The 13,255-nt window shown below is 40.3% G+C and overlaps 6 non-coding genes across 6 annotated transcripts; all 6 read right to left on the bottom strand.

Annotated features, from left to right (window-relative positions):
- Position 1: 1 nt before the first annotated feature.
- Positions 2–73, bottom strand: trnag-ucc. Its single transcript has one exon. It is a non-coding gene; the product is annotated as a tRNA-Gly (tRNA).
- A 3,210-nt stretch (positions 74–3,283) lies between these two features.
- On the bottom strand, positions 3,284–3,355 carry trnag-ucc. The gene has a single exon. It is a non-coding gene; the product is annotated as a tRNA-Gly (tRNA).
- Positions 3,356–6,166: 2,811 nt separating this feature from the next.
- Positions 6,167–6,238, bottom strand: trnag-ucc. Its single transcript has one exon. It is a non-coding gene; the product is annotated as a tRNA-Gly (tRNA).
- Positions 6,239–7,479: 1,241 nt separating this feature from the next.
- trnag-ucc lies at positions 7,480–7,551 on the bottom strand. The gene has a single exon. It is a non-coding gene; the product is annotated as a tRNA-Gly (tRNA).
- Positions 7,552–8,166: 615 nt separating this feature from the next.
- On the bottom strand, positions 8,167–8,238 carry trnag-ucc. Its single transcript has one exon. It is a non-coding gene; the product is annotated as a tRNA-Gly (tRNA).
- A 3,150-nt stretch (positions 8,239–11,388) lies between these two features.
- trnag-ucc lies at positions 11,389–11,460 on the bottom strand. Its single transcript has one exon. It is a non-coding gene; the product is annotated as a tRNA-Gly (tRNA).
- Between the last annotated feature and the right edge of the window lie 1,795 nt (positions 11,461–13,255).

Here is a 13,255-nt window from a genome sequence, read left to right as displayed (position 1 = left end):
CTGCGTTGGCCGGGAATCGAACCCGGGTCAACTGCTTGGAAGGCAGCTATGCTAACCACTATACCACCAACGCTGGAAAGCATCTGGAGCCATGAGGAGGGACAACTCTGCCTCTAGCGGCTCAATCTGGTACAATACTGATCTCCAATAAGGTAACAACTGATGTTAAATTAGATAGATAGATAGATAGATAGATAGATAGATAGATAGATAGATAGATAGATAGATAGATAGATAGATAGATAGATAGATACAGACAGACTGATTTCTTCATCAGGGAATTGTGGGTGTGCAAAAGTGCTGCGTTGGCCGGGAATCGAACCCGGGTCAACTGCTTGGAAGGCAGCTATGTTAAACACTATACCACCAATGCTGGAAAACATCTGGAGCAACGAGGAGGGAAAACTCTGCCTCTAGCGGCTCAATCTGGTACAACACTGATCTCCAATAAGGGAACAACTGATGTTACATTAGATAGATAGATAGATAGATAGATAGATAGATAGATAGATAGATAGATAGATAGATAGATAGATAGATAGATAGATAGATACAGACAGACTGATTTCTTCATCAGGGAATTGTGGGTGTGCAAAAGTGCTTCGTTGGCCGGGAATCGAACCCGGGTCAACTGCTTGGAAGGCAGCTATGTTAAACACTATACCACCAATGCTGGAAAACATCTGGAGCAACGAGGAGGGAAAACTCTGCCTCTAGCGGCTCAATCTGGTACAACATTGATCTCCAATAAGGTAACAACTGATGTTACATTAGATAGATAGATAGATAGATAGATAGATAGATAGATAGATAGATAGATAGATAGATAGATAGATAGATTGATTTTTTCATCAGGGAATTGTGGGTGTGGAAAAGTGTTGCGTTGGCCGGGAATCGAACCGCGGTCAACTTCTTGAAAGGCAGCTATGCTAAACACTATACCACGAACACTGGAAAACGTTTAGAGCAACGAGGAGGGAAAACTCTGCGTCTAGCAGCTCAATCTGGTACAACACTGATCTCCAATAAGGTAACAACTGATGTTACATTAGATAGATAGACAGATTTCTTCAGCAAGGAATTGTGGGTGTGGAAAAGCGCTGCGTTTGCCGGGAATCGAACCCGGGTCAACTGCTTGGAAGGCAGCTATGCTAACCACTATACCACCAACGCTGGAAAGCATCTGGAGCCATGAGGAGGGAAAACTCTGCCTCTAGCGGCTCAATCTGGTACAACACTGATCTCCAATAAGGTAACAACTGATGTTACATTAGATAGATAGATAGATAGATAGATAGATAGATAGATAGATAGATAGATAGATAGATAGATAGATAGATAGAATTGTGGGTGTGCAAAAGTGCTACGTTGGCCGGGAATCAAACCCGGATCAACTGCTTGGAACAGCTGCTTGGTTAACATCTATGCTAACCACTATACCACCAACACCGGAAAACATGTGGAGCAACGAGGAGGGGAAACTCTGCCTCTAGCGGGTCAATCTGGTACAACACTGATCTCCAATAAGGTAACAATTGATGTTACATTAGATAGATAGATAGATAGATAGATAGATAGATAGATAGATAGATAGATAGATAGATAGACAGATAGATAGATAGATAGATAGATAGATAGATAGATAGGCACACAGACAGATCTCAGACGGCTCAATCTGATACAACACTGATCTCCAATAAGGTAACAATTGATGTTACATTAGATAGATAGATAGATAGATAGACAGACAGACAGACAGACAGACAGACAGACAGACAGACAGACAGATAGATAGATAGATAGATAGATAGATAGATAGATAGATAGATAGATAGATAGATAGATAGATAGATAGAGACAGACTGATTTCTTCATCAGGGAATTGTGTGTGTGCAAAAGTGCTGCGTTGGCCAGGAATCGAACCCGGGTCAACTGCTTGGAAGGCAGCTATGTTAAACACTATACCACCAATGCTGGAAAACATCTGGAGCAACGAGGAGGGAAAACTCTGCCTCTAGCGGCTCAATCTGGTACAACACTGATCTCCAATAAGGTAACAACTGATGTTAAATTAGATAGATAGATAGATAGATAGATAGATAGATAGATAGATAGATAGATAGATAGATAGATAGATAGATAGATAGATAGATAAATACAGACAGACTGATTTCTTCATCAGGGAATTGTGGGTGTGCAAAAGTGCTGCGTTGGCCGGGAATCGAACCCGGGTCAACTGCTTGGAAGGCAGCTATGTTAAACACTATACCACCAATGCTGGAAAACATCTGGAGCAACGAGGAGGGAAAACTCTGCCTCTAGCGGCTCAATCTGGTACAACATTGATCTCCAATAAGGTAACAACTGATGTTACATTAGATAGATAGATAGATAGATAGATAGATAGATAGATAGATAGATAGATAGATAGATAGATAGATAGATAGATAGATAGATAGATAGATAGATAGATAGATAGATAGATAGGCACACAGACAGATCTCAGACGGCTCAATCTGATACAACACTGATCTCCAATAAGGTAACAATTGATGTTACATTAGATAGATAGATAGATAGATAGATAGATAGATAGATAGACAGACAGACAGACAGACAGACAGACAGACAGACAGACAGACAGACAGACAGATAGATAGATAGATAGATAGATAGATAGATAGATAGATAGATAGATAGATAGATAGATAGATATAGACAGACTGATTTCTTCATCAGGGAATTGTGGGTGTGCAAAAGTGCTGCGTTGGCCAGGAATCGAACCCGGGTCAACTGCTTGGAAGGCAGCTATGTTAAACACTATACCACCAATGCTGGAAAACATCTGGAGCAACGAGGAGGGAAAACTCTGCCTCTAGCGGCTCAATCTGGTACAACATTGATCTCCAATAAGGTAACAACTGATGTTACATTAGATAGATAGATAGATAGATAGATAGATAGATAGATAGATAGATAGATAGATAGATAGATAGATAGATAGATAGATAGATACATAGATTGATTTCTTCATCAGGGAATTGTGGGTGTGGAAAAGTGTTGCGTTGGCCGGGAATCGAACCGCGGTCAACTTCTTGAAAGGCAGCTATGCTAAACACTATACCACGAACACTGGAAAACGTTTAGAGCAACGAGGAGGGAAAACTCTGCGTCTAGCAGCTCAATCTGGTACAACACTGATCTCCAATAAGGTAACAACTGATGTTACATTAGATAGATAGACAGATTTCTTCAGCAAGGAATTGTGGGTGTGGAAAAGCGCTGCGTTGGCCGGGAATCGAACCCGGGTCAACTGCTTGGAAGGCAGCTATGCTAACCACTATACCACCAACGCTGGAAAGCATCTGGAGCCATGAGGAGGGAAAACTCTGCCTCTAGCGGCTCAATCTGGTACAACACTGATCTCCAATAAGGTAACAACTGATGTTACATTAGATAGATAGATAGATAGATAGATAGATAGATAGATAGATAGATAGATAGATAGATAGATAGATAGATAGATAGATAGATAGATAGATAGATAGAATTGTGGGTGTGCAAAAGTGCTACGTTGGCCGGGAATCAAACCCGGATCAACTGCTTGGTTAACATCTATGCTAACCACTATACCACCAACACTGGAAAACCTGTGGAGCAACGAGGAGGGGAAACTCTGCCTCTAGCGGGTCAATCTGGTACAACACTGATCTCCAATAAGGTAACAATTGATGTTACATTAGATAGATAGATAGATAGATAGATAGATAGATAGATAGATAGATAGATAGATAGATAGATAGATAGACAGATAGATAGATAGATAGACAGATATCAGACGGCTCAATCTGATACAACACTGATCTCCAATAAAGTAACAACTGAAGTTACATTAAATAGATAGACAGATTTCTTCAACAAGGAATTGTGTGTGTGGAAAAGTGCTGCGTTGGCCGGGAATCGAACCCGGGTCAACTGCTTGGAAGGCAGCTATGTTAAACACTATACCACCAATGCTGGAAAGCATCTGGAGCCATGAGGAGGGACAACTCTGCCTCTAGCGGCTCAATCTGGTACAACACTGATCTCCAATAAGGTAACAACTGATGTTAAATTAGATAGATAGATAGATAGATAGATAGATAGATAGATAGATAGATAGATAGATAGATAGATAGATAGATAGATAGATAGATAGATAGATAGATAGATAGATACAGACAGACTGATTTCTTCATCAGGGAATTGTGGGTGTGCAAAAGTGCTGCGTTGGCCGGGAATCGAACCCGGGTCAACTGCTTGGAAGGCAGCTATGTTAAACACTATACCACCAATGCTGGAAAACATCTGGAGCAACGAGGAGGGAAAACTCTGCCTCTAGCGGCTCAATCTGGTACAACATTGATCTCCAATAAGGTAACAACTGATGTTACATTAGATAGATAGATAGATAGATAGATAGATAGATAGATAGATAGATAGATAGATAGATAGATAGATAGATAGATAGATAGATAGATAGATAGGCACACAGACAGATCTCAGACGGCTCAATCTGATACAACACTGATCTCCAATAAGGTAACAATTGATGTTACATTAGATAGATAGATAGATAGATAGATAGATAGATAGATAGATAGATAGATAGATAGATAGATAGATAGACAGACAGACAGACAGACAGACAGACAGACAGACAGACAGACAGACAGACAGATAGATAGATAGATAGATAGATAGATAGATAGATAGATAGATAGATAGAGACAGACTGATTTCTTCATCAGGGAATTGTGGGTGTGCAAAAGTGCTGCCTTGGCCAGGAATCGAACCCGGGTCAACTGCTTGGAAGGCAGCTATGTTAAACACTATACCACCAATGCTGGAAAACATCTGGAGCAACGAGGAGGGAAAACTCTGCCTCTAGCGGCTCAATCTGGTACAACATTGATCTCCAATAAGGTAACAACTGATGTTACATTAGATAGATAGATAGATAGATAGATAGATAGATAGATAGATAGATAGATAGATAGATAGATAGATAGATAGATAGATAGATAGATAGATAGATAGAATTGTGGGTGTGCAAAAGTGCTACGTTGGCCGGGAATCAAACCCGGATCAACTGCTTGGTTAACATCTATGCTAACCACTATACCACCAACACCGGAAAACATGTGGAGCAACGAGGAGGGGAAACTCTGCCTCTAGCGGGTCAATCTGGTACAACACTGATCTCCAATAAGGTAACAATTGATGTTACATTAGATAGATAGATAGATAGATAGATAGATAGATAGATAGATAGATAGATAGATAGATAGATAGATAGATAGATAGGCACACAGACAGATCTCAGACGGCTCAATCTGATACAACACTGATCTCCAATAAGGTAACAATTGATGTTACATTAGATAGATAGATAGATAGATAGATAGATAGATAGATAGATAGATAGATAGATAGACAGACAGACAGACAGACAGACAGACAGACAGATAGATAGATAGATAGATAGATAGATAGATAGATAGATAGATAGATAGATAGATAGATAGATAGATAGATAGATAGATAGATAGATAGACACACAGACAGATCTCAGACGGCTCAATCTGATACAACACTGATCTCCAATAAGGTAACAATTGATGTTACATTAGATAGATAGATAGATAGATAGATAGATAGATAGATAGATAGATAGATAGATAGATAGATAGATAGATAGATAGATAGATAGATAGAATTGTGGGTGTGCAAAAGTGCTACGTTGGCCGGGAATCGAACCCTGATGAACTGCTTGGAACAGCTGCTTGGTTAGCAGCTATGCTAACCACTATACCACCAACACCGCAAAACATTTGGAGCAACGAGGAGGGGAAACTCTGCCTCTAACGGGTCAATCTGGTACAACACTGATCTCCAATAAGGTAACAATTGATGTTACATTAGATAGATAGATAGATAGATAGATAGATAGATAGATAGATAGATAGATAGATAGATAGATAGATAGATAGATAGATAGATAGATAGACAGATATCAGACGGCTCAATCTGATACAACACTGATCTCCAATAAAGTAACAACTGAAGTTACATTAGATAGATAGACAGATTTCTTCAGCAAGGAATTGTGGGTGTGGAAAAGTGCTGCGTTGGCCGGGAATCGAACCCGGGTCAACTGCTTGGAAGGCAGCTATGCTAACCACTATACCACCAACGCTGGAAAGCATCTGGAGCCATGAGGAGGGACAACTCTGCCTCTAGCTGCTCAATCTGGTACAACACTGATCTCCAATAAGGTAACAACTGATGTTAAATTAGATAGATAGATAGATAGATAGATAGATAGATAGATAGATAGATAGATAGATAGATAGATAGATAGATAGATAGATACAGACAGACTGATTTCTTCATCAGGGAATTGTGGGTGTGCAAAAGTGCTGCGTTGGCCGGGAATCGAACCCGGGTCAACTGCTTGGAAGGCAGCTATGCTAAACACTATACCACCAATGCTGGAAAACATCTGGAGCAACGAGGAGGGAAAACTCTGCCTCTAGCGGCTCAATCTGGTACAACATTGATCTCCAATAAGGTAACAACTGATGTTACATTAGATAGATAGATAGATAGATAGATAGATAGATAGATAGATAGATAGATAGGCACACAGACAGATCTCAGACGGCTCAATCTGATACAACACTGATCTCCAATAAGGTAACAATTGATGTTACATTAGATAGATAGATAGATAGATAGATAGATAGACAGACAGACAGACAGACAGACAGACAGACAGACAGATAGATAGATAGATCGATCGATCGATCGATCGATAGATAGATAGATAGATAGATAGATAGATAGATAGATAGATAGATAGATAGATAGATAGATAGATAGAGACAGACTGATTTCTTCATCAGGGAATTGTGGGTGTGCAAAAGTGCTGCATTGGCCAGGAATCGAACCCGGGTCAACTGCTTGGAAGGCAGCTATGTTAAACACTATACCACCAATGCTGGAAAACATCTGGAGCAACGAGGAGGGAAAACTCTGCCTCTAGCGGCTCAATCTGGTACAACATTGATCTCCAATAAGGTAACAACTGATGTTACATTAGATAGATAGATAGATAGATAGATAGATAGATAGATAGATAGATAGATAGATAGATAGATAGATAGATAGATAGATAGATTTCTTCATCAGGGAATTGTGGGTGTGGAAAAGTGTTGCGTTGGCCGGGAATCGAACCGCGGTCAACTTCTTGAAAGGCAGCTATGCTAAACACTATACCACGAACGCTGGAAAACGTTTAGAGCAACGAGGAGGGAAAACTCTGCGTCTAGCAGCTCAATCTGGTACAACACTGATCTCCAATAAGGTAACAACTGATGTTACATTAGATAGATAGACAGATTTCTTCAGCAAGGAATTGTGGGTGTGGAAAAGCGCTGCGTTGGCCGGGAATCGAACCCGGGTCAACTGCTTGGAAGGCAGCTATGCTAACCACTATACCACCAACGCTGGAAAGCATCTGGAGCCATGAGGAGGGAAAACTCTGCCTCTAGCGGCTCAATCTGGTACAACACTGATCTCCAATAAGGTAACAACTGATGTTACATTAGATAGATAGATAGATAGATAGATAGATAGATAGATAGATAGATAGATAGATAGATAGATAGATAGATAGATAGATAGATAGATAGATAGATAGATAGATAGATAGATAGAATTGTGGGTGTGCAAAAGTGCTACGTTGGCCGGGAATCAAACCCGGATCAACTGCTTGGAACAGCTGCTTGGTTAACAGCTATGCTAACCACTATACCACCAACACCGGAAAACATGTGGAGCAACGAGGAGGGGAAACTCTGCCTCTAGCGGGTCAATCTGGTACAACACTGATCTCCAATAAGGTAACAATTGATGTTACATTAGATAGATAGATAGATAGATAGATAGATAGATAGATAGATAGATAGATAGATAGATAGATAGATAGATAGATAGATAGATAGACAGATATCAGACGGCTCAATCTGATACAACACTGATCTCCAATAAAGTAACAACTGAAGTTACATTAGATAGATAGACAGATTTCTTCAACAAGGAATTGTGTGTGTGGAAAAGTGCTGCGTTGGCCGGGAATCGAACCCGGGTCAACTGCTTGGAAGGCAGCTATGCTAACCACTATACCACCAACGCTGGAAAGCATCTGGAGCCATGAGGAGGGACAACTCTGCCTCTAGCGGCTCAATCTGGTACAATACTGATCTCCAATAAGGTAACAACTGATGTTAAATTAGATAGATAGATAGATAGATAGATAGATAGATAGATAGATAGATAGATAGATAGATAGATAGATACAGACAGACTGATTTCTTCATCAGGGAATTGTGGGTGTGCAAAAGTGCTGCGTTGGCCGGGAATCGAACCCGGGTCAACTGCTTGGAAGGCAGCTATGTTAAACACTATACCACCAATGCTGGAAAACATCTGGAGCAACGAGGAGGGAAAACTCTGCCTCTAGCGGCTCAATCTGGTACAACACTGATCTCCAATAAGGGAACAACTGATGTTACATTAGATAGATAGATAGATAGATAGATAGATAGATAGATAGATAGATAGATAGATAGATAGATAGATAGATAGATAGATAGATACAGACAGACTGATTTCTTCATCAGGGAATTGTGGGTGTGCAAAAGTGCTTCGTTGGCCGGGAATCGAACCCGGGTCAACTGCTTGGAAGGCAGCTATGTTAAACACTATACCACCAATGCTGGAAAACATCTGGAGCAACGAGGAGGGAAAACTCTGCCTCTAGCGGCTCAATCTGGTACAACATTGATCTCCAATAAGGTAACAACTGATGTTACATTAGATAGATAGATAGATAGATAGATAGATAGATAGATAGATAGATAGATAGATAGATAGATAGATAGATAGATAGATTGATTTTTTCATCAGGGAATTGTGGGTGTGGAAAAGTGTTGCGTTGGCCGGGAATCGAACCGCGGTCAACTTCTTGAAAGGCAGCTATGCTAAACACTATACCACGAACACTGGAAAACGTTTAGAGCAACGAGGAGGGAAAACTCTGCGTCTAGCAGCTCAATCTGGTACAACACTGATCTCCAATAAGGTAACAACTGATGTTACATTAGATAGATAGACAGATTTCTTCAGCAAGGAATTGTGGGTGTGGAAAAGCGCTGCGTTTGCCGGGAATCGAACCCGGGTCAACTGCTTGGAAGGCAGCTATGCTAACCACTATACCACCAACGCTGGAAAGCATCTGGAGCCATGAGGAGGGAAAACTCTGCCTCTAGCGGCTCAATCTGGTACAACACTGATCTCCAATAAGGTAACAACTGATGTTACATTAGATAGATAGATAGATAGATAGATAGATAGATAGATAGATAGATAGATAGATAGATAGAATTGTGGGTGTGCAAAAGTGCTACGTTGGCCGGGAATCAAACCCGGATCAACTGCTTGGAACAGCTGCTTGGTTAACATCTATGCTAACCACTATACCACCAACACCGGAAAACATGTGGAGCAACGAGGAGGGGAAACTCTGCCTCTAGCGGGTCAATCTGGTACAACACTGATCTCCAATAAGGTAACAATTGATGTTACATTAGATAGATAGATAGATAGATAGATAGATAGATAGATAGATAGATAGATAGATAGATAGACAGATAGATAGATAGATAGATAGATAGATAGATAGATAGGCACACAGACAGATCTCAGACGGCTCAATCTGATACAACACTGATCTCCAATAAGGTAACAATTGATGTTACATTAGATAGATAGATAGATAGATAGACAGACAGACAGACAGACAGACAGACAGACAGACAGACAGACAGACAGACAGACAGATAGATAGATAGATAGATAGATAGATAGATAGATAGATAGATAGATAGATAGATAGAGACAGACTGATTTCTTCATCAGGGAATTGTGTGTGTGCAAAAGTGCTGCGTTGGCCAGGAATCGAACCCGGGTCAACTGCTTGGAAGGCAGCTATGTTAAACACTATACCACCAATGCTGGAAAACATCTGGAGCAACGAGGAGGGAAAACTCTGCCTCTAGCGGCTCAATCTGGTACAACACTGATCTCCAATAAGGTAACAACTGATGTTAAATTAGATAGATAGATAGATAGATAGATAGATAGATAGATAGATAGATAGATAGATAGATAGATAGATAGATAGATAGATAGATAGATAAATACAGACAGACTGATTTCTTCATCAGGGAATTGTGGGTGTGCAAAAGTGCTGCGTTGGCCGGGAATCGAACCCGGGTCAACTGCTTGGAAGGCAGCTATGTTAAACACTATACCACCAATGCTGGAAAACATCTGGAGCAACGAGGAGGGAAAACTCTGCCTCTAGCGGCTCAATCTGGTACAACATTGATCTCCAATAAGGTAACAACTGATGTTACATTAGATAGATAGATAGATAGATAGATAGATAGATAGATAGATAGATAGATAGATAGATAGATAGATAGATAGATAGGCACACAGACAGATCTCAGACGGCTCAATCTGATACAACACTGATCTCCAATAAGGTAACAATTGATGTTACATTAGATAGATAGATAGATAGATAGATAGATAGATAGATAGACAGACAGACAGACAGACAGACAGACAGACAGACAGACAGACAGATAGATAGATAGATAGATAGATAGATAGATAGATAGATAGATAGATAGATAGATAGATAGATAGATATAGACAGACTGATTTCTTCATCAGGGAATTGTGGGTGTGCAAAAGTGCTGCGTTGGCCAGGAATCGAACCCGGGTCAACTGCTTGGAAGGCAGCTATGTTAAACACTATACCACCAATGCTGGAAAACATCTGGAGCAACGAGGAGGGAAAACTCTGCCTCTAGCGGCTCAATCTGGTACAACATTGATCTCCAATAAGGTAACAACTGATGTTACATTAGATAGATAGATAGATAGATAGATAGATAGATAGATAGATAGATAGATAGATAGATAGATAGATAGATAGATAGATACACAGATTGATTTCTTCATCAGGGAATTGTGGGTGTGGAAAAGTGTTGCGTTGGCCGGGAATCGAACCGCGGTCAACTTCTTGAAAGGCAGCTATGCTAAACACTATACCACGAACACTGGAAAACGTTTAGAGCAACGAGGAGGGAAAACTCTGCGTCTAGCAGCTCAATCTGGTACAACACTGATCTCCAATAAGGTAACAACTGATGTTACATTAGATAGATAGACAGATTTCTTCAGCAAGGAATTGTGGGTGTGGAAAAGCGCTGCGTTGGCCGGGAATCGAACCCGGGTCAACTGCTTGGAAGGCAGCTATGCTAACCACTATACCACCAACGCTGGAAAGCATCTGGAGCCATGAGGAGGGAAAACTCTGCCTCTAGCGGCTCAATCTGGTACAACACTGATCTCCAATAAGGTAACAACTGATGTTACATTAGATAGATAGATAGATAGATAGATAGATAGATAGATAGATAGATAGATAGATAGATAGATAGATAGATAGATAGAATTGTGGGTGTGCAAAAGTGCTACGTTGGCCGGGAATCAAACCCGGATCAACTGCTTGGTTAACATCTATGCTAACCACTATACCACCAACACCGGAAAACCTGTGGAGCAACGAGGAGGGGAAACTCTGCCTCTAGCGGGTCAATCTGGTACAACACTGATCTCCAATAAGGTAACAATTGATGTTACATTAGATAGATAGATAGATAGATAGATAGATAGATAGATAGATAGATAGATAGATAGATAGATAGATAGATAGATAGATAGACAGATAGATAGATAGATAGACAGATATCAGACGGCTCAATCTGATACAACACTGATCTCCAATAAAGTAACAACTGAAGTTACATTAAATAGATAGACAGATTTCTTCAACAAGGAATTGTGTGTGTGGAAAAGTGCTGCGTTGGCCGGGAATCGAACCCGGGTCAACTGCTTGGAAGGCAGCTATGTTAAACACTATACCACCAATGCTGGAAAGCATCTGGAGCCATGAGGAGGGACAACTCTGCCTCTAGCGGCTCAATCTGGTACAACACTGATCTCCAATAAGGTAACAACTGATGTTAAATTAGATAGATAGATAGATAGATAGATAGATAGATAGATAGATAGATAGATAGATAGATAGATAGATAGATAGATAGATAGATAGATAGATAGATACAGACAGACTGATTTCTTCATCAGGGAATTGTGGGTGTGCAAAAGTGCTGCGTTGGCCGGGAATCGAACCCGGGTCAACTGCTTGGAAGGCAGCTATGTTAAACACTATACCACCAATGCTGGAAAACATCTGGAGCAACGAGGAGGGAAAACTCTGCCTCTAGCGGCTCAATCTGGTACAACATTGATCTCCAATAAGGTAACAACTGATGTTACATTAGATAGATAGATAGATAGATAGATAGATAGATAGATAGATAGATAGATAGATAGATAGATAGATAGATAGATAGATAGATAGATAGGCACACAGACAGATCTCAGACGGCTCAATCTGATACAACACTGATCTCCAATAAGGTAACAATTGATGTTACATTAGATAGATAGATAGATAGATAGATAGATAGATAGATAGATAGATAGATAGATAGATAGACAGACAGACAGACAGACAGACAGACAGACAGACAGACAGACAGATAGATAGATAGATAGATAGATAGATAGATAGATAGATAGATAGATAGAGACAGACTGATTTCTTCATCAGGGAATTGTGGGTGTGCAAAAGTGCTGCCTTGGCCAGGAATCGAACCCGGGTCAACTGCTTGGAAGGCAGCTATGTTAAACACTATACCACCAATGCTGGAAAACATCTGGAGCAACGAGGAGGGAAAACTCTGCCTCTAGCGGCTCAATCTGGTACAACATTGATCTCCAATAAGGTAACAACTGATGTTACATTAGATAGATAGATAGATAGATAGATAGATAGATAGATAGATAGATAGATAGATAGATAGATAGATAGATAGATAGATAGATAGATAGATAGATAGATAGAATTGTGGGTGTGCAAAAGTGCTACGTTGGCCGGGAATCAAACCCGGATCAACTGCTTGGTTAACATCTATGCTAACCACTATACCACCAACACCGGAAAACA

This window comes from Pygocentrus nattereri, chromosome 17, assembly GCF_015220715.1.
Source record: "Pygocentrus nattereri isolate fPygNat1 chromosome 17, fPygNat1.pri, whole genome shotgun sequence".
In the NCBI taxonomy this organism is placed as follows: Eukaryota; Metazoa; Chordata; class Actinopteri; order Characiformes; family Serrasalmidae; genus Pygocentrus; species Pygocentrus nattereri.
This window is presented reverse-complemented; position numbering and strand designations above follow the sequence as displayed.